Source organism: Neofelis nebulosa, chromosome 5, assembly GCF_028018385.1.
Source record: "Neofelis nebulosa isolate mNeoNeb1 chromosome 5, mNeoNeb1.pri, whole genome shotgun sequence".
NCBI lineage: Eukaryota > Metazoa > Chordata > Mammalia > Carnivora > Felidae > Neofelis > Neofelis nebulosa.
Window position 1 is genome coordinate 34,043,696 of NC_080786.1, and position 25,412 is coordinate 34,069,107.

General features: G+C 45.6%; 1 protein-coding gene and 1 long non-coding RNA gene across 4 annotated transcripts in view; one reads left to right on the plus strand and one right to left on the minus strand.

Annotated features, from left to right (window-relative positions):
- Window positions 1–15,728: 15,728 nt before the first annotated feature.
- LOC131511897 (uncharacterized) lies at window positions 15,729–16,898 on the minus strand. Its single transcript, XR_009261799.1, has 3 exons — window positions 16,818–16,898; window positions 16,338–16,463; window positions 15,729–16,096 (listed from the first exon to the last, which is right to left on the minus strand). It is a non-coding gene; the product is annotated as an uncharacterized LOC131511897 (long non-coding RNA).
- A 748-nt stretch (window positions 16,899–17,646) lies between these two features.
- Window positions 17,647–25,412, plus strand: part of MRAS (muscle RAS oncogene homolog) — a 55,476-nt gene continuing 47,710 nt past the window's right edge. The window contains exon 1 of one of the 3 annotated variants that reach the window (XM_058730003.1): window positions 17,647–17,666. The gene's annotated coding sequence lies outside the window, so the exon portion shown is untranslated. Of the gene's footprint in view, window positions 17,667–17,759; window positions 18,104–19,986; window positions 20,119–25,412 lie in introns of those variants that run through there. The other 2 variants (XM_058730001.1, XM_058730002.1) reach the window with 2 other exon arrangements.

Consider the following 25,412-nt stretch of genomic DNA (forward strand, 5'->3'; position numbering starts at 1 on the left):
AGTAGATCATCAAAGTATATGAAACAAAAATGTATACAACTGTATAGAAAAAAATAGACGAACTCACCATCATAACCAATGACTTCAACACCATTTTTTAGTAATAACTAACTCCAGCAGGCAAATCCAGCAAGGATATAGTTAAACTGAACAACAATGTCAATCAACTTAATCTGACATTTATACAATACTTCATCCAACAACAGCAGAATACAGGGTCTCCTCAAGTTCACATGGAATATTCACCAAGATGGACCCCTTTCCAGGTCATAAAACATACCTTAACAAATTTAAGAGAATAGAATTCATACAGAGTCTATTCTTAGACCACAGTGGAATTAAACTAGAAATCAATACCAGCTGATGAAAGAAATCAAAAGGATTTAAGTAAATTGAGAGCTGCTCCATGTCTGTGCATAGAAAAAAATCAATATTCTTAAGATCTCAATTACTCCCAATGTGATGTGTAGATTAAGCACAATTCCAATGAAAATCCTAGCAAGCTATTTTGTGGATATCAGCCAGTTTATTCTAGAGTTTACATAAAAAGGTAAGGAGGGGTACCTGGGTGGCTCAGTTGGTTAAGTGTCCTACTCTTGATTTCAGCTCAGGTCATGATCTCAGTTTGTGGCTTCAAGCCTCACAGGGGGCTCCATACTGACAGTACAGAACCTGCTTAGGATTCTCTAACTCCCTCTCTCTCTCTGCCCCTCCCCGACTCACATGTGTGCTCTCTCTCCCTCTCTCTCTCAAAAAATAAATAAACATTAAAAAAGGTAAAGAGACCCAGAATAGCCAACACATAATACTGAAGAGTAACAAAGTTGGAGAACTGATGTTACTGAACTTCAAGACTTACTATAAAGCTGCAATAAGCAAGACAGCATGGTATTAGTGAGAGAAAAGATACATAGATCAATGGAACACAATAGAGTCCAGAAACAGATCTATATAAATGTGGTCAACTGATCTTTGACAAAGGGGCAAAGGAAAGTCAATGGAGAAAGGATAATCTTTTCAAAAAAATGGTGCTGGAATAATTGGATCTGGACACAGATCTTACATTTTTCACAAAATTAACTCAAAAAGAATCATAGACAAATGTAAAATATAAAACTATAAAACTTCTAGAAGAAAACATAGGAAAAAATCTAGGTGATCTTGGATTTGAATTTTTAGACATGACACCAAAGGCATGAAAGAAAATATTTATAAGTTAGTCTTCATTAAAATTAACGACTTCTCATCAACTATACTCAAATTTAAAAAAATCTTTTAATGTGTATTTATTTATTTTGAGGGAGAGAGAGAGAGAGAGCACACAAGTGGGGGAGGGAGAGAGAGAGAGAAAAAAAAAGAGAGAGAGAGAGAGAGAGAGAATCCAAGCAGGCTCTGGGCTGTCAGCGCCGAGCCCAATGTGGGGCTCAAACCCACAAAATCGTGAGATCATGACCTGAGCCAAAATCAAGAGTCAGATGCTCAACCGACTGAGCCACCCAGACACCCCTAAATTTTTTTTAAATAAAAAAATTTAAACATGTGCTCTGCAAAAGACTGTTAAGAGAATTAAATAGAAATGCCGGAAACTGGGAGAAAATATTTGCAAAACATATCTGATAAAGGACTGTTATCCAAAACACACAAAGCTCAATAACAAGAAAACGATCAACCCAATTAAAAAATGGGCAAAACATGTGAACAGATACCTCACCAAATAAGATATACAGATGAAAAGTAAACAAATGAAAACAAAATACTCATCCACATTTGTCACTAGGGAATTACAAATTAAAGCAATAATGAGACATTTCTGCACACATAATAGAATGGCTAAAACCCAAAAAACTAACAATAATCGTTCACAAAAGTTGGCAAAGAGTAACAGAGCAATAGACACTCTCATTTGTTGCTGGTGGGAATGCAAATTAGGATACGGCCACTTTGGAAGACAGTTTGGCGGTTTTTTTACAAAGCTAAATATAGTCTTACTATATGATCTAGCAATAATGCTCCTACATGTTTATCCAATTGATTGGAAAACTTAGGTGTGCACAAAAGCCTGCACGTAATGTTCATAGCAGCTTTATTCACAACCACCTCAAGTTGGAAACAACCAAGATGTCCTTCAATAGGTGAATGGATAAACAGACTATGGTACATCTATACAGGGGTGTCTGTAAGACACAGCATTACAAATGGGTCTACTAAATGCAAGTAATGTGCCACAGAGTGGTGGTTATTGAAGCTCTTGAATGGTTTGAAATCTCCCTTAGAACTTCATTTCCAAAATAAAATTCAAATCAGATGCCAAATTCCTGCCAGCACACTGAAAGATACTTTTTGTTCTTTTTGAAAGGGTTAGATGTCTCACTACTGGTTGGTCTCTATTATAAAATGTAGTCACATCTTTGCCAAGTTAAACCGCAGGACAAATTTAGGGCAACATGTCTTTATACCCCGATGTTATGCCTGCTGTCCTGTGCAATTATTAATATCAACCCTTTTTACTTTCAAAATAAAGTGTACAGTTTGGACAATAATGGCCACCTCAGTTTTTCCCCAAATGGATCACCCCAGCTTTTTACATCTTGATTTAATTAAATTTCCATCTTTTACATATTTTATGATATCCATCAAAGATTTGATTGCTTTGCCCAAAAGTCCTGCCCTAAGGAAGGCACTTTGTTTGTGTTGCTCTGTTTAATGCAAAAGCTTCTAACCTTAAAGGTTACTGCTGTGTTTTGGCATCTGAAAGAAAGAAAAAACAAACAAAAATTATTCTTACTCCTACCGGTTATGTTCATTGCCACAAGATGATGGTTTGCTCAAGGGAAACCCTTCTGTGATCCAATTTGGATACCAGGAGCATTTTCTTTATTAAAACACTGAGGATTGTGTTGTGACTGTGTAAAACACGAATGAACTTACTTTAAGAGCAAAATCACAAACCAATGCATGTATTTCCCCAGGTAGCTTCCGGTTTTTCACGTTAGATGATAAAAGCGTATACATATTCACACCTCTCTGCTTCCAGATATTATGGTTTCTTTTGCTATAAATGACAGCATGTCTCTAGTGTGACTGGCTCTGAGGAAAGCAGCTAGGAGCATTAAAATCTAATAGACTTGTGGGATGCCTAAGTGGCTCAGTTGCTTAAGCATCTGACTCTAGATCTCAGCGTTGTGAGTTCAAGCCCTGGGTTGGGCTACATGCTGGGAGTGAAGCCTACTTTAAAAAAAGTCTAACAGACTTAGGTTGGGTCCTTGGACCTACCAGCTGCTAGCTGTGTGAGTGTGGGGAAGTTATTTCAACTTCCTCAGGTTCAGTTTCCTAGACTTTAAGATGGGAAGTAGAGTACTCAACTTTCAGGGATGTTGTGGAGAGAGACAATGCCTCCTAAGTTTTCTTGATAGTATAAAGCCATTACTGTTGCTGTTGTTGAGCTGCCATCCTCTCTCCTCAGTGTGGGGCCATCGCTGGGAGGTGGCTTCCCAGCCAAGGATCACAGTGGCCACCGCCATTCCTGGCAGCCAGATGGAGCCATTTGATTAGTTTTTCTCAGCCAGGGTGGAGGTGATGAGCGCTACTTCTGAGCCCAAATGGTGAAGTATCAGATGTGGACTCCCCCACACTCCGTCCCCCATCTGCCAGCTTGAAGTTACCGTGATGACTTTAATGACCAGACATGTTTTTAATTTGGTGAAATTTAACTTATCAGTTTTAATTCTATATTTATTGTTTTCTTTGCCTTGTTTAAAAAATCTTTTCCTAAGGAATCTGCCCACTCCCAGGTCATGAAGACAGTCCCTTATTTTCTCCTGGGAATTATAAAAAAGTTCTAATGAAAGGAATTATTAAAATTTTACATGTAGGCCTATGATCCATCTCAAATTTATTTTTAACTGGAGCTTTTATAGAGATAACTGTAGATTCATTCACTCGCAAAAATAGTATGAAATCCTTTGTACATGTTGCCCAGTTTCCCCAATGGTAACATTTTGCAAACCTGTAGTATAATATCACAACCAGGATATCGACATTGTTACAATCCATCCCTCTTAGTCAGATTTCCCTAGTTTTGGTTCCACTCCTGTGTGTGTGTGTGTTTGTGTGTGTGTGTGTGTGTGTGTGTGTGTCTATAAAATTTTATCACCTGTGTAGGTTCATGTATCCACCACCACAGTCAGGATCCTGAACACAAGGATGCTTTGTGTTGCCCTTTATAGCCACACCCATCTCCCTCCTCCATCTCTCTCCCCCCAGTCCCTAACTTCTGGCAACCGCTGTTCTGTCCTTCATTTCTAGAATTTTGCCACATGCTAGAAAATGATGTATAGATCACACCACATAGCATGCAGCCTTTTGGGATTGGCTTTTCTCCACTCAGCCTAATCCCCTGGAGAATCTATTGCATCTATCAATACTTTGTTCTCTTGTTGTTGCTACATGCCTCATGAATGGGTGTGCCCATGAATGGGTTTGCTTCAAGTTACTTTTTGGGTGGGATGTGAAGTAAGGGTCAAGTTTGTTTTCCTTTCCTCCCATACGGATGCAAGTACCATTTAGTGAAAAGACTTTGCTTTACTCCATTGGGTTGTTTTGCATGTTTGTCAAATATCAGTTGGTTGTTGGGACGCCTGGGTGGCGCAGTCGGTTAAGCGTCCGACTTCAGCCAGGTCACGATCTCGCGGTCCGTGAGTTCGAGCCCCGCGTCAGGCTCTGGGCTGATGGCTCGGAGCCTGGAGCCTGTTTCCGATTCTGTGTCTCCCTCTCTCTCTGCCCCTCCCCCGTTCATGCTCTGTCTCTCTCTGTCCCAAAAATAAAAAAAAATAAAAAAAAAAAAATGTTGAAAAAAAAAATATCAGTTGGTTGTAAGTGTGAGTTTCCTTTTGGACTCTCCAGTTGATCCCACTGATTTATTTATCTGTCCTTATGCTGGTACTTCACTGTCTTGATTACTGTTGTATAGTGTTATGGACTGAACGTTTGTGTCCCCTAAAAATTCATATGTTGTAACCCTAATCCTAATGGGACGGTGTCTGGAGGTGAGACATTTGGGAGGTAATTAGGTCATGAGGGCAAAGCCCTCATGAATGGAATTAGCGCTGTCCTAAGAACAGGACAGAGAGCTAGCTACCTCTCTTTCTGCCATGTGTCTTCCTAAAATTTGTCTGGAACCACAAAAAACCAGAATAGCCAAAATAATCTTGAAAAAGAACAAAGCTGAAGGCATCATGCTTCCTGATTTCATATTATATTACAAAGCTATAGTAATGAAAACAGTATGGTCCTGGCATAAACACAGACACAGATCAATAGAACAAAATAGAGAGCCCAGAAATAAACTCATGTATATATGGTCAAATCATTCATGACAAAAGACCTAGGAATATACAATGGGGAAAGGATAGTCTCTTCAATAAATGGTACTGGGAAAACTGGACAGTCACACGTGAAAGGATGAAACTTGACCACTATCTTACATCATACACAAAATTAGCTCAAAATGGATTAAAGACTTGAATGTAAGACCCGAAACCATAAAACTCCTAGAAAACAAAACAAAACAAAACAAAACAAAACACATAGACAAGGGCATCTGGGTGGCTCAGTCGGTTGAGCATCTGACTCTTGGTTTCAGCTTAGGTCATGATCTCAAGGTTCGTGAGTTTGAGCCCTGCATCAGGCTCCATGCTGGCAGTGTGGAGCCTGCTTGGTATTCTCCTTCTCTCCCTCTCACTCTGTCCCTCCCCTGCTCACGCTCTCTGTCTCTCTAAAATAAATGAATAAACCTAAGAAAAAACATAGACAGTAAGTAACTTGACATAGGTTTTGGAATTATTTTTTTTAATTTGACACCAAAGCAAAAACAACAAAAGCAAAAATAAATAAGTGGAATGACATAATAAAATGGTTCTGTACAGCAAAGGAAACCATCTGAAGGAGAGAAATGAAAAAGCAACCTACTGAATGGGAGAAAATATTTGTAAATCATGGATCTGATAAGGGGCTAAAACCCAAAATATATAAAGAACTCATACAACTCAACAGCAAAAACAATCTGATTTTAAAAAATGGGCAGAAGTTCTAAATTGATATTTTCCACTGACAGCTCAGAGCCTGGAGCGTGCTTCAGATTTTGTGTGTGTGTCTCTCTCTCTGTCTTCCCTTCCCCTGTTTGTCTCTGTGTCTGTATCTCAAAAATAAATAAATATTAATTTAAAAAGTTTAATTGGTATTTTCCGAAGAAGATATACAGATAGTCAATATGTACATGAAAAGATGCTCAACATCATTAATCATCAGGAAAATGCAAATCAAAATCACAATGAAGGGGTGCCTGGGTGGCTCAGTCAGTTAAGCATCCAATTCTTGATTTCAGTTCAGGTAATGATCTCATGATTGTGAGATCGAGCCCTGAATCAGGCATGAAGGCTGCTCAAGATTCTCTCTCTCCTTTTCCTTCTACCCCTCCCCTGCTCATGCTTTCTCTTTCTTCCTCAGTAAGTAAATAAATACATACATACATACATACATACATACATACATAAAATCACAATGAGATATTACCTCATACCTGTTAGAATGGCTACTATGAAAAAGACAAGAAATAACAAGTGCTGGTGATGAGGTGGACAAAAGGGGACCCTTGTGCATTGTTGATGGGAATGAAATTGGTACAGCCACCATGAAGATATTATGGGGTTTTCCTTAAAAAAATTAAAAATAGAATTACCATATGAACCAGCAATTCCATTTCTGGGTATTTATCTAAAGAAAACAAAACCACTACCTTGGAAAAAATATCTGCACCCCCATGTTCATTGCAGCATTATTTACAGTAGCCAAGATATGGAGACCAAGCTAAGTGTCCACTGATGGATGAATGGATAAAGAAGATGTAGTATACATATAATGGGATATTATTCAACTATAAAAAAGAATGGGATGAAGTGTTTCCATTTGTGACAACACTGATGGACCTCAAGGGCATTTTGCTAAATGAAACAAGTCAGACGAAGACAAATACTGTGTGACCCCTCTTATATGTGGAATTGAAAAAAAACAACCAAACAAACAAAAAAACAAGCTCATAGATATAAAGAACAGACTGGTGGTTGCAGAGACCAGGAATGAGGGATTGGAGAAAAAGTTGAAGAAGGTCAAAGGGTAAAAAGAAAAAGAATAAAAAGAGCCCAGAGAGGTAGCCATGTGAGGACACAAAGAAAAGTCAGCAGTCTACCACTAGGAAGAGAGCCTTCACCTGAGCCTGTCCATGCTGGCATCGTGATCTCTGACTTCCAGCTCCCAGAACTCTGAGAAAAGAAATTTCTGTTGTTGATAAGCCTCCCAGTTTATAGTGTTTTACTATAGCATCCTGAGCTGCTTACATAGTAAGTCTTAACATCAGGTCTACTGAGTCTTCCTCTAACTTTGTTTTTTTGTTTGCAAAGTGCTTTGGCTTGGGTTCCTGGGTGGCTCAGTCGGTTAAGTGTCCGACTTCGGCTCAGGTCATGATCTCACGGTTTGTGAGTTCGAGCCCCGCGTCGGGCTCTGTGCTGACAGCTCAAAGCCCTGGAGCCTGCTTCGCATTCTGTGTCTCCTCCTCTCTCTGCCCCTCCCCTGCTCATGCTATCTGTCTCTCAATAATAAATAAATGTTTTTTAAAAAAAAAATTTTAAAGAAAATTGCTTTGGCTATTTTCATGTAAATCTTAGAATGTCACTTAGTATTTTTTAAACAATCCTGTTGGAAATTTGATTAGGATTGCATTAAATCTTAAGATTAACTGGAGGAGAATAGACATCTTAATAATATTGACTCTTCCAATTGTGAATATGGCATCTTTCCATTTATTTACTTTTTCATTTCAGCAATGTTTATAGTTGTTGGAAGTCATTTGTATTTCATGTGTTTTCTAAAGTTTATTTATTTATTTTTGAGAGAGAGACAGAGAGAGCGAATGAGGGAGGAGCAGAGAGAGAGGGAGAGACAGAATCCCAACCAGGTTCTGCATTGCCAGCCCAGAGCCCGACACGGGGCTCAGACTCACCTGCCTCATGATCATGACCTGAGCTGAAACCAAGAGTCAGACACTTGACCAACTAAGACACCTAGATACCCCTGTATTTCATGTTTGTAAATGCTATTGCAAAATTGTTTTTATGTTTTTACTTCATTTCCAATTATGTGCTGACAGTTCATAGAAATACACTGGGTTTTCTATCTATCTATATACTTTTTAAATTTATTTATTTTAATGTTTTTATTTATTTTTGAGAGAGAGACACACACACACACACACAGAGAGAGAGAGAGAGAGAGAGCACAAGCTGGGGAAGGGCAGAGAGAGAGGGAGTCACAGAATCTGGAGCAGACTCCAGGCTCTCAACTGTCAGCACGGAGCCCGGTGTGGGGCTTGAACTCACAAGCTGTGAGATCATGACCTGAGCCGAAGTTAGAGGCTTAACCAACTGAGCCACTCAGGCACCCCTACTTATTTATTTTTGACAGAGAAAAGGCACAAGTAGGGGAAAGGCAGAGAGAGAGGGAAAGAGACAGAATCCCAAGCAGGCTTCCACCTTGTCAGTGTGGAGTCCAGTGTGGGGCTCGAACTCACCAACCAGGAGATCATGACCTGAACTAAAAGTCGGACGCTTAACCAACTGAGCCACCCAGGTGCCCCTGGGTTTTGTATGTCGACCTTGTATTCTGAGACCTTGATAAACTCACCTATTAGTTCAATTATTTTTTGTGGATTGTGAGACTGACTTTGAAAACAAGCCTTTGAGCCACAAAATGGAAACAACCCGTCTCTGAGGCCACCCACCTGCATCAGACTCTTACAATTTTTCATGTTGTAGCAGTCACTGGGGAGTCCCATCCAACTGCTATCTATATTGTGAGTCCCCGTAGGGCAGGCTGTACCAGCTACTTCCTAGTGACTCTTACCATAGACCCTCAGGTTTTGCTCATGAGCAGGACTAATGAGCCCTGTGCTACCTACCGCTCAGGCTTATCCAGAGGTTAGAGGAGACAGCAAGGAGACATCTGCACCACGAACAGCCATCTGATCCCAGGTTCCTGTCAGTGGCATTCCTCCAACTGTCTTTCATGTTCCTGCACACTTTGCAAGCAGAGGTACTCACTGCCCTTATTCTCAGCTTTCTTTTCAGGAACATTTACACAGTGAACAGCCTTGAAAGATAGAGAGAGCATCTCCTTCTAAAACAAAGGGCAGGTTTGCTTATAGCCTTGGAAGGTAGAGGTCACGTCTCCATCTGTAGCAAGCATATTTACTCTCCAGTTAAAAGCTTGTTTCCTGAAGCTCAGGGTTCTTCTATAACACAACCCACTTCACATGCAGGTGTACCTGGCCCTCTTTGTATTGTCCTCTGAGAATAGAGGTTCCGGAATCCTGTGCAAAAATGCTAATATCCTGATGACTACTATAACTGCGAGGAATAACCTAGCCTTTACCTCTGACCCAGGAGTTTCATGTTTTCTGTCAATATCCATATGGCAATGGAAAGATAACTTGTTATCTTCCAAGTAGGTTAAAATCTCAGACCTCCATACTTCCTGACACCTCCAAAGAGGTAATGAGTTTTGCTCCTTGATTGTTTAGGCTGTCCTGGGAGACTAGAGAGCAGGACCTATTTCCTGTCTAACTTCTCATTAGAACAGAACTCCTTGCCCATCTTTTTGGGCAGACAAAAGAAGCTTGTGAGGCAGATCTGGATCTCAGTCAGCCACACAGATCTCAATACTAAAGACTCTGCTCCTTCAGTGTGTCCCCTGAAGCTTCGTAAATGACTGTCCCAGTGAGGGCATACTGCTCAATGCCCTTCTGGGTTCTCTAAACTTTGCTAAGATTTATCTTAAAGATGTGTGCATATTTTCAAAGACTACATACAATATCCATATTCGTTTTAATATGCAAATAATGTTTTTGGGTTCCTGGGTGGCTCAGTTGGTTAAGCGTCTGACTTTGGCTTAAGGTTGTGATCTCACAGTTCCTGAGTTTGAGCCCCACACTGGAATGTCTACCATCAGCACAGAGCCTGCTTTGGCTCCTCTGTCCCCTCTCTCTCTCTGCCCCTCCCCCACTTACATTCTCTCTCTCTCTCTCTCTCTCTTTCTCTGTCTCTCTCTCAAAAACAAACAAAACGTTAAAAAAAAAACCAGTGTTTTAAAATTCTCACCATCAGGGCCCCTGGGTGGTACAGTCAGTTAAGCATCCAACCTTGGCACAGGGCATGATCTCCCAGTTCATGAGTTCGAACCCCACGTTGGGCTCTGTGCTGACAGCTCAGAGCCTGGAGCCTGCATCGGATTCTGGGTCTCCCTTGCACTCTGTCTATCACTCTCTCAAAAAATAAATAAACATTTAAAAAATAAAGTAAAATAAAATTCTAACCATCAAGGATTCAAATGTTTTTGAATATGTCAGCAAGGGTAATGGTAATTGGACTTCAGAAAATGGGGCTAAATGGAAATGAGCAAATCCTGCCTTCCAGGTTCAAAATCCAGGCAATTTGTGTTTCTCTGACTTGGCGTCACAATGTTTCAAACACGAAGACACATGAAAACGTGTGGCTACAAAGGATGATCATTTTTCCACTGTTTGGCAAGCTGGGGTTGAGTGATTCATGAGGCAAGATGCTCAGGATGCTGGTCTCAGGCTCCTAGGTGCAGAATGTCTCCTGTTGAGAGGCGAGGCCATAGCATTGGTGTAGTGGGGCATGGCTCTCACCCAAGCTCAAGTTCAGCTTCTTCTCAGCTCCAGGACATGTTCATAAAGGATTTTTCTCTCTGAAGAAAGGTATCTGATGCTTAAAAAAATTATTTTTTACCTGGTTTTCAGCAGTTTAACTCTGATGTGTCTACATGTACTTTTCTTTGTGCTTGCCCTTTTGGGATTCACCAATCCCCCTGAATCTATGAATTTAATGTCTTTCACTGGCTGGAAACTTTTTGCCATTATCTCTCTGACTGTTGCATCTGTCTCATTCTCTCTCTCCTCTCCTTCCGGGACTCCAGTGATATGAATGTTAGACATCTGACTGTGTCCTGCTTATCTTTTATGCTAATATCTCTTTTTCTCTGGGTCTTTTTTCCTCAACTTTTGTTTCAGTGTAGTTTTAAATTTGTCTTCAAGTTCAGCAATCCTGTGCTCAGCTGTGTTCAATCTGCTACTAAACTGATCCGATGAGTTCTTGACTTCAGTTAGTATACTTTATAAGTTCTAGAGTGTGCATTTTATTTCCATTTTTATTTTTTGTAGAGTCCACTCATCTGGTGACATTTTCTTTCCTTTTATCTAGTTTACATACCTCTTCTTCTATTTTATTCAACATAGTAATCTAAGTGAGGATATTTTGAATTTTCCAAGTATAACACATACGCAGTGAAATGCATAAAGTGTTCTAATCACGAATGCATAATTTGATGAACTTTCACATTTGTATATATCCATGTGACCATCACCCACATCAAGATACACAATATTTCTGGAACTTCTTTGTATTTGAGGTATTACTCCCCTCCCCCAAGAGATAACCACTATTCTGACTTCTATCACCATCATAGTTTTATTAGTACTGGACTTCATGTATGTTGTCTTTTCCATCTGGCTCCTTTCACTTAATATAATGTCTGTGAGATTCATTCGTGTTGTTTCTATATCAGTACTTTGTTCTTATTTACTGCAGTATAGTATTCCATTGTATGAATGGACTGTGATTTATTTACTTATTCATTCTCCAGCTAGTAAACATTTGGGTTGTCTCCAGCTGTAGGCTATTATGACTAAAGCTGCTATAAATATTCTAACATATGTTCTTTGGTGAACATATTTGCTAATTTCTCTTAAGTCTATTCTTACAAGTAGAAATGTTGCATCAGGAGGTGGATGTATGTTTGGGGCGCCTGGGTGGCTCATTCAGTCGAGGGTCCAACTCTTGATTTCGGCTCAGGTCATGATCCAAGGGTGGAAGGACATCAGACTCCACAATGAGCATGGGGCCTGCTTGAGATTCTCTCTCTCTCTCCCTCTGCCCCTCTCCCCTGCTTGCATGCTCGCTCTCTTTCTAAAAAAGAAAAAGAAAAAAAGAAGGTAGGTGTATGTTTAGCTTTAGTAGAGTCTATTAAATATCTTTTCAAAGCTGATTTCCATCCTTATTACCTGCTCTGTGATAATGAAGCTGGACTCTGAAACCTTTCTCTTCTGCCATCTGGCACAATGTTCAGCTTTGTCAGGAGACGGTACTGGAGGCCACTGCAGGAGAAAGTGCTTTTCTTCCAGGTTCCGATGTGTTCTCTTGGCAAGTCCCTGAAGCACATGGTTCCTGCACACATGGCAGCCAGAAACACACAGCACATCTCCACTGGCAGCTTCTCCCACTACCACAGAGGTTAGCTTTCGAATGCATCATTCCTGTGGGAAATTTTCTAGCAGATTCCACAGTGCAGCACCTTTCCATGGATGGCTTCCCTCAGTACCCAAGAGTAATGCTTTCCAGTGCATTCCATCTGCAGGGAACCGCAGCAAACTTCTTTGTCATCCTGTGAGTCATGGCTACACTGTCTCCAATAAGGTGTGGACCTCAGCCTGTCAGTAGAAGGCGAGGAGGGACCTCATACAGGTTTGTCTTTCCTTTGGTGTGTTGCATCAGCACTAGAGGCTATTCCCTATACCTGCTGTAACTATATTCCTTAGAATCTCTTTTCCTCTTAGTATGTAGCCCATTTTTGTACTTAATAATTCTTTACATTAAAATTTCCTTGTCCAAATTACTGTGTGGTTTCTGAGTGAACTCTGGCTGATACATGGATATTCCATTTGACACTTCCATCTCCAATGTATGAGAGTTCCAGTGCTTCTACAGTTATTTTAAAGTCTGTCTATTAATTGCCATCTGAATCATCTATGTGTCTGTTTCTAGTGTCTATTTTTTCTCTTGCTTATTTATTCTAGTCTCCTGCCTCTTCACTTGATTCGTTATTTTTTACTATATGCAGACATTGTGTGTAAGAGGCATAGAGACTCCAGATGATATAACTTGCCACAGAATGTTCCTTCTTTCCTCCATTAAGCAGATGGCCATGAGGGATGATTGTCTCAGTCCAGTGAAGGATTAAGCTAAATTGAGGCTGGATTTCAACTTTTGCAAAACAGTCTCTCTCTGTTTACCCGCATTCCTCACATGTGGATTTTGACTGAGAGCCTTGCAGGTCCCCTGTACCCTCAGGCATGAAGGACTGTGGAGATTCAGTTCTGCCCTTCAGAAGTTCTCAAACTGACCATCCAGACTCCATCCCCCTGCAGATTCAAAATCTGGCAAACATCATGAGATAGGAGCTGGCCTTGTGTTTGAGGCAGGCCCTTTCTTCTTGGGAAGCCTTTGTTTTCTAAGCGCTGTGAGACTGTGGAAGATTTCACTCTGCTTTTTAGATGCACATTCAGACCCAGAACTCGGCAAATGCTCTGTGGAGAAAATTGGTTGTGTTTCTAAGGCCTCCATGTCCCTTTTTCATTCTAGTCCCATGTAGCCACTACAGCTTTACAGGTTTCTCTTTCCTCCATTATAGGTCTTTCTTTTAGGCAAATCTTGATCATTAGGCAGTGCCCCAAACTGGCAAATGTCCAGGGAGAGGAGTGAGGGGACAGCTGGAGAGCCCCATCTCATCTTGTTGCAGTAGGAGCACTGGCTCCCACAACCTACTACATCCTGCCCAGAAGAGGAAATCTCCTAGGCTTTTGAGGCTCAAAACTCTTTTATTTTCAAATTTTTACCTGCTTTAAAATCTTAGAGTTGACTTTTCTTTCTTGCCAAATATCTGCTGTAATGTCACTACTTGAGGCTTGGAGTGTCAATATATCTGGGTTCAATGCTTCTCAAACTGTAGGTCACAACCCATTAATGGGGCACGAAATCAGTTTAATAGACCCTGATAGCATTTTTTAATGAAACAGAATAGAATGGAATAGAATAGATTGGAGTGTGTCGCATATAGTAAAGATCAGTATTGTTTCCTTAAATTTTTGTTTCACTTGTATGTGTACATGTTTGGTTTTCCATGTAAAACCTATATGTTTCTATGGGTTGCGGCCAAAAATATTTAAAAGCCACTGGACGTTAGTTTAAACAGAGGAAGGGCCAACGGAGAGAAAAACAAATGATCAGAAACAAACATATGAATTGAGTATGGACAAGTTTTTGGAGAAGTTTGGCCATGACTCCGTCCTGGATTGACTGAAAGCTGCTCCTCTGGCCCCAGGGAGCCGGGAGTCCTTGTGAGGGATAAAGCACAAGCATCAGGAACCATAAGCATCAGAGAAGAAAATCCTACCTTCTAGGATTGAGGCCTAGCTTCTAATGGGACTGGGGCAGGAGGGGGTGTACCAAGGGGGCAGCAGGGAAAGCTGAAGATGAGACACAACCGAATTTGGATTGGTACAAGCCATGAAAACCCTGAGAGAGGAGCATGTAGTTCTTGGTGCCATATCATGGGTGGCCCAGTGAATACAAGCCTGTACTTGGCCCAGAGGAAAGGTCAGCTGAGGGGATGAATGGGTGGGGGTGGGGGGTGGTGGCGTGAGGCTCTTCTGCTAACCCATGGTTGGTGCTTCAGGGTCAACAAAAGATCTAACTGTAGCCACAGGCCTGAGGAGACTAGTATCTTCTCCACCTTTTCCCTGCTTTCCCAACACCAGACACACACACAGTGGACTGCCCGTTGAGGCCACTAGAGATAAGGGAAAGAGTACAGGCTCTGTGGTCAGAAGACCTTGACTCTCAGTCTACTGGCTGGATGGGATTGGGTTTGTGCCTCCTTATGTCCCAAACAGGGCAGGTAAGACCTTCCGCACAGGTTGTTGGGAGGTGTACAGACTCATCATTGTGCCCATGTCTGGGGCCCAAAGTGCTCGGGGGCCCAGAGCTGCTTTTATCCCCAGGGGCCACACTGGGGCAGGCGGTTCTGGAGGAAGGTTGCACCACAATGAAGTGGCTGGCTCCTGGCCCTCAAAGTCCCCAGGCCTCCTAGGTTTGCCCACTGAACCTCCAGGCACCAGCCTGGGTCTGCTCTGAGGCATGGCATGCAGCAAGCCTTGGGGCAAAGAGGACAGCACAGGACACTGCAGAGGATGTGGTACATTTGCTTGTGTCTCTGAGCAGGAAAGTTCTGCTCTGGGTCAGCCCAGTGGTTCTCGTCTTTGCCCTATTGCAGGAGCTGGCTTCTGGCCCTGTGGCTGGCCTTGGACATCAGGGCCTGAAATTTGGGCCTGAGTCCAGCCTGGGTTTTTGGCCAGAAGTCTGGCCTTCTACCATGCTGCAAACATACCTGGTCAGCCACGCGGATCTGCTGGAGGTTTTGGAGAGTTCATCTCAGTGATATCTCGGCATATAAAGGTTTCTCTCTCCCTTTTCAGCCTAGCTGAGTGTTATTTGTCCCTTGAGCCCTGGCTCAGTCATCACCTCTCACAGAAAGCCTTCTCTGGGCACCCATGCTTTCCCCACATTGGGTTAGGTGTCCTTCCTCTGGGCTCCCACAGGCACTGGTACCTCTCTCTTCCACACCACTTACCCTTGGATGGCACTCTGAGTTTGCCCGGAGGTGGGTCTCTGCCACAGCACTTGGCACAGTAGGTCCTCTGGCGGTGTTTACTGAATGAATCGACTATCACACTCGGGCCTCAGCGACCCTGTTCTCCAAAGCCCGTTTCCCATTGAATGAACCATACTTTATTTTAGGGTTCAAAGAACAGAGGAGACGGCCCAAATGGGACAAGTGCCCTGTTGTGAGCCCCCAGTCACAACCTGCATTAGAGAATTCCAGGTACCTGTGTGTGATTGCTAGCTGTTTAGGTTCCATTTCTGAGAAGGCAGATTTTTAAAGATTTGTATGTGAAAGTGGTATAAAGACAAATCTTTGGTCTTATGCAGGTGTTGTCTCAGCTCACGCTGAGGGCATTTCTGCCAGAGTGCTGTGCCAATCAGGGACCGGGAGAGGACGTCTCTTGACAGAGTGGGGACAGGAGGGGCTGGCAGACAACCAGGACACACAGGTCTCGGCCAGTCGCCCCTAAGGCCTGTGGTAAATGGAAGGGAGAGGAAGAAGCAGGTTCAGGGTAAAACCCAGCCAGTCAAGATGAGCATCTCTCCCTCAACCCCCTCCTCAGCCAGTTCTTTTACTCCCTACCAAGGTGAGATACATGACGGCTCATAATCCACATGCCCCCATGGGGACTCCTGGGGGCCACAGGGACTTCATTCAGAGCAACAGGTGGAAGCAGGGGACACAACAGCTCTCACCAAATGGCGGCACGGTACCTGGGGTGCCAGTCAAAACCCGCATCGGATTGGAAGCCCCAGTATGGCATGAAGGACTCTGCAGGAAGCTCCTCTTACGCTTGGGGTAGACAGTGAAGTTCTCAAAATGACAAGCAGATGGGTTCCCTGGTTGTGTCAAGTGGTTCCAGGTAATCATCAAGGTCCACCCACAAAAAAAAAAAAAAAAAAAAAGGTCTTCAAAATTGATACCAATCATCAAAATGACATTGAGGTACCACCTCACTCCCCCTAGGATGGCTATAATCAAAAAGACAATAAGTGTTGGTGAGGATGTAGGGACATCGGTCCTCTCATCATCCTTGGTTGGAGTCGGAATGTGGTGTAGCTGCTCTGGAGAACAGTTTGGGGGCCCCTCACAAAGTTCGACATAGCTAAGCATATGACCCACAATTCTACCCCTACTTCAGTTCTACTCAGTTCTACCCCCAGGTTTATCCCCCAAGAGAATGGACAACATACGTTCATACAAAGACTTGTACACGAACGCTCACAGGAGCTTCATTCACAATAGCCAAAAAGAACAACCAACCTTACTGTCCGTCACCGGAAATGGATAAACAAAACGCGGTGTCTACGTACAATGGAATATTTTCTGTCCAGAAGAAGAATGAGCTGCTGCGTGCCGCGTCATGGATGAACCTTGACAACATAGTGCTGAGTGAAAGCAGCCGTCACAAAAGACCACATGTGGTATGATTCCATTTCTATGAAATGTCCTGAATAGGCAAATCCATAGGGACAGAAAGTAGATTAGTGGTTTCTAGAGACTGGGGGGGATGGGGAATGGGGAGTGTCTGCCAATGGGTGAGGGTTTTTTTTTTGGGGGGGGGGGAAGGATGAAAATGTTCTGGAATTAAATAATGGTGACGGTTTCACAACTTTGCGAATCTACTAAAAACCACGTCATTGTACACTTTTAAATTATATTCCATTTTTTAAAATAAGGAAAAAATGTCGTTGATGGCGAGGACTTAGCCGAACTGAAACAATAAAATGGAGCGCGAGTCCTGAGCCCGTCGCATCCATCCCAACGAACTTTGGGCCCAGGAATGGTGCACCATGAGGGCCTGCGGGAAGAGGCGCCGGGTGAGGATCTAGGAAGAGACACGTCCGGGGATTCGAAGCGAAGGCTGTGGAGGTGGCGGCCGGGATCGCTAAGGACTGGGGAGGCGTCCGGAGGCTCAGAAGTTGGCCCGGCCGGAGCGGAGACTTAGAGGTTGGGGCGCAGAGGCTCTTAAAGAGGCCCGGGCGAATTCCCATTCCGCGTCCACCTTAACGCCAGCCCCGCGGCGCCGCGGGTCTGACCGGGTAAGGGCGCGGGGGCGCGGGGGTGCGGGGAAGGCGGCGGCGCGCCCCCCTGCCCCGCGCCGAGCCTGCCGCGGGAGTCGGCGCTAGTGGCCCGGACTGCGCTGGCCGCGCGTCCCGGGGGCCCGGGTGCGCGCGGGGGTGGCGGGGTCGCGGCGCGGCTCCCCCACCCCGCCCGCAGCGGCGCTCTATTTTTAGCAGGCGCTGTTGCAATATAAGGAATGCGCGGCGCGCCAGGCGCTCGGGGCGCGCGCGGGCTGCGCGGTCGCTTTAAGGAGGCGCCGGGGCGGGGACGGGCCGGAGCGGCCGGAGGGCCGGCGGGCCGGGAGCCGCCAGTCCGGCTGCAGTGGGGCCGGGCGGGCGCGGCGCTGCCTCCTCGGCCGAGCGAGCATGGAGGCTGCGGCCTGAGGGCCGGAGCCGAGCCTGGGCTGGAGCGCGCGGTGAGTGGTCGCAGCCGCCGGGGCGGGGAGAGGGCCCGGCGCTTTGTTCCGGGCGGGAGGTGTGGCTGCCCCCCCGTGCCCTGCGGCGCTCCCCACGCGCGGCGTGAGCCCTGGTACTGGCGGGGAGTGGCCTTTTGCTCCCACCGCAGGCTCCGGCATAACGCTGTGCGAGCGAGAAATCCGCCACAATAGAGACCCCAGTGGGGAGGGCCTGTCCGCCGCCCAGGGAAACCCTTTCACGGAACCGCCCTAGGATTTCTGGTCTGCCTGGGTGAGGACCCGCGGGGAGGTGGGCGGCGGGGGTGGGGGGGGTACTCTTTCTCCCCCTTTAAAATGGCGTTAAGCAGGGATCCGCCAGGGGTGTTGTCAAATTTATCTCGATAATAAAAAGCAGCCTGCTGCACAAACAACCCTTCCCTGCGCCGCGGGTCTTGGGACTGTAGTCACAACTGAGGCCCGGCTCATTCATTGACCGGACCTGGCTGGGGTGCCCACTGTGTGGGGCATAGCGCCTGTTCCTGCTCTGCGGGGAGGGTAAGGGTAAAACATGAGCGACAGCGCAGTGTGCTCAATAACGGGATTAGGGAGGCGCAGGGGTTGTGGGATCAGACAGTGTGGAAGGCAGGGAAGGCCTCCTAGAAGAGATGATGCCTGCTAGGAGCACGGGCACTGGACATCCAGTTCAACTCTGTGGCTGGAACTGAGGTCTATGCTGGCCGTGGAGAAAGCCGAGTCTGGAGAGAGAGAGACAAGGGCCGCCTCTTCGGTTGGCAGAGCTCTGGGATTCCCCTTCCTCCCCCCATGGGCCCCTGCTGGTACCTAACCTCGTGGGTTAAATGGTTCTTGCCTCTCCAAGACGCACACTCTGTCCTGGACCTGACCAGAGAGAATGAGTGACAAGGCTCAGGATTCTAGCCTCAAAAGAGTAATAAGGAAATCTGACTTAAAACCCTGAAGCCCCATTGCAATAGTAGCAGCCAGCAGGGCTCACACAGACCAGGCACTTGACCAGGGTGTGTTTTCTCATCGTTTGACAAGACTCTGCCTGAGGTTTTATTGTAATCCCCATATGCTCATGAGGAGCTGTGGCTAGAAAGTTATCAGTAACTTGCCCAGGATCCTATCTAGAGACCATGTGGCTGTTCAGGCCCCTCTTCTGAGGGTCTGGCTGTCCCCGGCTTTAGGGCTCCAGGTACAGCCTGTTGCCAAGTACAGGTTGAAGTGTGGGGTGGTGAGTTTTTGGTATTAATAACTGACACGTGTCAGGGGCTTTGCAGTGAGCACAGTACTTCACCGAGACAGTTCTTAAGAGTTTCTCCTGCTTCTCTTCCCAGGGAAGAAACTCCAGCTGGCTAACATTTTATAAATCTCCTAATTTCCTGTAAATTGCGTGTCCCTGCTGACTGGGGCTGAAAATGTTTGGGGCCATGTTTTTCAACCTTGAATCTGTTCTCGCTCCCAGCAGCCAGTGAGTTTCTCTGTCTGCGGTTTATGGTGTAGTTTTGTACTTTCTCTGCCAGGTCGGGAGGTATTAGGCTTTGATGTTCTGGGGTTTTCAAGGATGCCAGGTCTCCCAGCCTCTTTGAAGGCCGGTGGTGTTGGGTATGCCGGGTGCTGGAGCAGAAACTGCCCCCACCCCCACCCCTGGCCTCAACATTTCTTTCTGGAGAGGAGGGTCAGAGCTCCTTGCTGAACCCTGGTGAGGCTTCCAGGCTTGCCTGCTTTGCTTTGGAAAAAGGCACTTTGCATTTTCCACAACTCATACTTTCGCCTACAGAAGACATTTTTGTGGCAGGTATAACTTTTAGTCTATTATTAGCTCTAACCATAGGTATTTCACACTTTCAGTTGATCTGAGCTGCTCACAAAGTGACAAATCTCTGGGGCTGGTGCCCGAGTTTGATGATCACCTGGAACCAGGGAGGACTACCAGACTGTGATGAACCACACTAGCTCCTGGGGTGACTGGTCCTCATGTCAGTCAGATTTGCATGTTGACCAGCCTGCTGGATCAAGTGAGTTCTCAGGAAGTGTGACCTTCGTTTTATATTTTACACTGCCTGTAATCAGTTCTGCCCATGAAACGTGTGCCCCGATGGAGTGTTCCTCCTGCAAGTGATTGAAAATATACCTGTTTGTGAGCGTTGTATAGTTTGTACAAATCATACGTATGTGAGCTGAATGGGAACACGTGCATGTGCAAAGCTGGAATATTCTCAAGCATCAACAGTGTGCGCTGAGTCCCAGAGGCTCTGTCCCTGCCAGGCTTGGGGCAGGCATCCAGCCATCTAAGATGGACAGCTACCTTTGTCTGGGGATGGGGAAAAAGGGAGTAGCTGGGTGAGCTCCCTGTGCCCTGGGGCATCTGGCAAGTAACCATTGTCTAGGGGCTGAGCAGAGAATTCAAGTTCTGAGAGGAATTTTGTCCTTGCCAACCCTCCCAATCTTGGGTGTTGCCACTGGCCTTATGGTACTGGGTCGGTGGGACTGCTTTCGGCTGCAAATAACAAAACCCAAGGAAAGTAATAGGCAGAGCTTAGATCTTCCACAGATTCTTGTGAAGTCACTATATACAGAGATGGACTATTAGTGCCACTTTCAGCAAACTTTTGAATGGGAAAGGCAGCCAAGAAGGCTGAGGGTCTGGTGTCCAGAGCAATGGTTTTTGCCTTTTTGGGTCACAGCCTCTTTAATATGCCAGTGAGAAACCCAGAGAAAAGTTGCTTGGGTGTACAGAGTTGGGCATACAATTCAGGGGATTCATGGATCTCCAACAAGCCCTGGATTCCAGGTTAGATCCCCTGGTCTAAGCCACATTGTCTCACTATTGTTTACTGAGGATCTACACTGCGGCTCTGCCCTCCCAGCCAGGCTATCCGGCTGTGACAGTAGAGTCCGGGGTCAAGAGTGAAAATGAGCAGGCAAGTTTTTAGTGCATGCTTCAGACAACAGAGCTGATGTTGAGGTTGAGGTGACAGTGTGTTGCACCCCTTCGCGCCTGACATGCATTCCTTGGTGCTCATCTCCAGTCTTCTAGGTGGTGTTCCTGCTGCGTATGATGAGGTTGGTCTTGCCTGCTCCCAGAGACTGCACCCCCCGCCCCCACCACTGCGCCCCTAGGGCCTTTTAGCAGGTTGGCATGATCCAAGACAGCTCCATGCAGCCATCCCTCTTGCAGGGTTCATGAAGTAGCAATGTGTGTTTAACTCTTTAATGTCCCACTCATTGACCTTTAGGTGTTTTTGGTAGCTTTATCAGGTGGGGACTACTGAGGGCCACGTGGCCAAATGACAGTGTGGGTCATTGCTGGTTGCTGAAGTGACGTTCTCTGTCTCAGAGGGGCCTATTTTCATCTCCAGAGCTTGGCATCTGGCCACCTAGATGGATGAAACACATCACAGATGATTGACATCTGGGCTGTGAAGCTAACGGGTGAGATTTGGGAGAGCACCAGGGATGGATCTGGCTGTGCCCTAATGTGCTGGTAGAATGAGGAGGGGATGGAGAGTTGGGGACTCTGTGCCCCGGCTCTTGTCCTCTCTGTCTAGAGGGCCTTGGGCACATCCCATGCTACAAGGACCCAGGCCCCATCTGTGACTTTGCTGCCTGCCCTCAGGGTTGTCATGGGATTAGATGAAATACACGCATGAGAACATGCTTGGGAGACCAGAAAGGGCCATAAGGATTAAGAGCATCCTGTGCTGCAAGGACCCAGGCCCCATCTGTGACTTTGCTGCCTGCCCTCAGGGTTGTAACCGCAGATAACAGAATCATAGACACAGCAGGGGCCCCCAGAGCATGGTTAGTCTAGATTCAGATCCCATACAGCACATTTCTCAGAGTGGTCAGGGAGAGAACTTTAGGTGGGACACATACAGCATCATTTCATTTTAATACACATGTTTATATGTATTATAAAACCCAGGCATGTGGTGCATGGGTGGCTCAGTGGATTAAGCATCTGACTCTTGATTTTGGTCACAATGTCACAGTTTGTGAGATCAAGCCCTGTGTCAGTTTGTGAGATCGAGCCCTGCATCGGGCTCTGGACTGATAGTGCAGAGCCTGCTTGGGATTCTGTCTCTCCCTTTCTCTGCCCCTCTCCAGCTCACTTGCTCTCTGTTTCAAAATAAATAAATAAAAACTTAAAAAAACCCCAAACATCACATCATACCCATTTTTTAAATGGATATTTTGTTCAAATTAAAGCTAGAGAGTGCTCGCTTCGGCAGCACATTTACCAAATTAAAGCTAGAGAGAGATTTTAAGTTAAAAAGTATGGGGAGGGGGGGGTGCCTGGCTGGCTCAGTCAGAAGAGTGTGCGACTCTTGATCTCAGGGTCTTGAGTTCAAGCGCCATGTTGGGTGTAGAGATTACAAAAAACAAAACAAAACAAAACAAAACAAAACAAAAAACCTTAAAAAAAAAAAAAAGAAGTATGGTGATTTTTTTTTTTTAATTTTTTTTAACGTTTATTTATTTTTGAGGCAGAGAGAGACAGAGCATGAATGGGGGAGGGTCAGAGAGAGGGAGACACAGAATCCGAAACAAGCTCCAGGCTCTGAGCCGTCAGTACAGAGCCCGACGCGGGGCTCGAACTCACGGACCGCGAGATCATGACCTGAGCCGAAGTCGGCCGCCCAACCGACTGAGCCACCCAGGCGCCCCAGAAGTATGGTGATTTTAAGGTAAAGATTAAGCCAGTAATAATTCACTAGTAAATAAATGTGGCCCAAATGGGAAAGTGTCCCCTTGAATAAAGGCTGGGAAATGTTCAACAGGAAGTCCCTTCTTACAGCCTGTGAAGGGTGTGGTGGGTCTTTGGCTTCAGCTGGACCCCTCTAGAGATAGGGAGCTTGCTGCCCCCAAACCCATCCACTTTTCCACTTGGGAATCTCTTGTCCTTGCAAAGTTCTTTCCTTTCTCCCCTTAACCTGCCCCCACTGGCTCTGTACCACATGAATCTCTGACAATCCTGCCTTTTTTCCAGCACCAGCTCCACTTTCTTCAACTGCTCCTCGACTGGCATGGTTTAAAGACCATCAGTCTCTCTCCATTCCCTCCCCTCCCCCTTCCTTTCCTCCTTCCTCCTTCCCTCCCTTCAGCAAAGACTTGTGGGCTGGCCCTGGGCTAGACACTCTTTTTAAATTTTTTTTTTTAACGTTTTTTTTTAAATTTATTTTTGAGACAGGGAGAGACAGAGCATGAACAGGGGAGGGTCAGAGAGAGGGAGACACAGAATCCGAAACAGGCTCCAGGCTCTGAGCTGTCAGCATAGAGCCCGACACGGGGCTCGAACTCACGGACCGCGAGATCATGACCTGAGCCGAAGTCGGCCGCCTAACCAACTGAGCCACCCAGGCACCTAGACACTCTTATACTAGCCACGTCTACGCCTCACAGCAATTGCTGTTGGCTTTTTACATATGTGGAAACTGAGACTCAGGGTGGTTGAATAGGCCACCTCCAGTCAAGGCCTGAGGAAAGCAGAGTCCAAGGATCTAACCAAGGTCCATCTGGTCCCCAAGCATATGGTCCTTCTGTTAATTACCCTGTGCTGCTCCCAGAACTAGATAGACCAAAAATGACATGTCTTTTGTTTCCTGGTGCTCATGGGGCATGTCCCTCGGGGGTCTGACCATACATGGTCAGTGCTGCGGTGGAGCAAAGGTCCCATGCGTGAGGAGAGGGGGCAGAGCAGCCTATGCATGAGGATGTTATGAGGCAGCTGGAGCCACAGAGGCACAGAAGCAGCTGGTTGGTGAAGGGAGGCAGAGAGAGCCTGGGCGGCTGTGGTTTTCCCCGACTCCCATTAGTCTTATTGTCAGCTGCGAACCCCTAAGTCATCTGTGCACTTGGTTTATTTTTTAATTTTGAAAAATAAAAAAATTAAAATGTAAAGGATCACACGACAGACACCACGTGCCGGTACCCAACATGAAGACACGCAACCATTTACTGCACACTGACTCCATCCTTTGCATGGGAAGGCAGGACTGCAGCTGTTTCCCTGGTCACTAGGCCTGGCTGGTTTGGGCCTGTCCTCAGACTGAAGCAGACTTTGGAGCCTGGCTCCTGAGTTTCTGCATACTGGCTCTTTCAGCTTCCTGTACCCATCTAATTCAGCAGGTGCCCCCTGGGCCTCCATCCAGGTGGCTGATAGCTGGGGAGAAACCACCAGGGAGCAGGGCGAATGGGTGCTCCTGGATTTATCCCTTGCAAAAAAGTTGACCTCTCAGAAGCACTTACCTTGACCACTGTGGGTTCAGGCCAGGCTGCAGAGCACAGTTTGGTCCCGCCTGCCCAAAGCAAATGCCGTTTAAATGGTAGACATATATATTTGGAATAGAGAGAGAAGAAACATAATTTTCTTTTTATAATTAGATGGCAGTGATTTGCTAAGCAGCTCTTCTTACACAAACCCTAGCAAAATTCACTTTCTATTCTCAAGTGTAGAATTACTTTGAAGTGCAGCGTGGTACCTTTCCAATCCCTGGCTTCTCCCCTGCAGCTGCCACAGAAGGAGGGCGCCGGTGCCCGGGCCTGGGCCCTGCTCTGCTGGCTGAGTGAATAGGGAAGGGTGGCTCTCCCTGATGTGATGATGACCAGACAGCCCCTCACCAAGCTGTTTCTGCCATCACCCCTGCATGACTCCCATGCTGGATCCTGAACCTGCGTCACCCTTCGAAGCTTGAGCTTTGGGTGACAACAGTTAGCAGAGTCACACTTTGGAAAGCTTTGCAGAAGAGATTCAAAAACTTCCAGAAAAACCTTCCACACCCAGGCGGATCCCATTTGCAGGGAGTCATGATGGGAGATGAAGATTTAAACTAGTTTTATGAGAGAACATGGGGACCTGAGGTGGCCCCCAAATCCTCTTTATTAAGTGGTAAGAATGGATTGAAATGTTCTCTGTCCCTGAGTGGCCAGTAAAGAACAACACTGCCTGAATTGCTTTCCCTCACTTTGAGGGAGATGCCACAGGAGCCAGCCGGGAGCTCCAGGACCTCAGAGGGACCTGCTCCTTGGGGTTTGTCTTCTGATGAAAGCAGCTGGGGACTGCACCAGTGAAGGCAGTTAAACATGGTCTAAAACCAGTTCCTATTTCGTTATACAGAAGTACACACACATGTTATGTTCATAGGCCCATGCCTCTCTCTTTTTTTTTAATCTGATAACTTGGATTATGTCTAATTAATTCTTTCCCTTATTTCTGAACATCTCTACTCTGGCTCCGGCCTTCACATCGCTCACTTAAATTACTGCAATATCATTCTGTTTCTCTGTTCTAATTTTGCCCCCTGTAAAT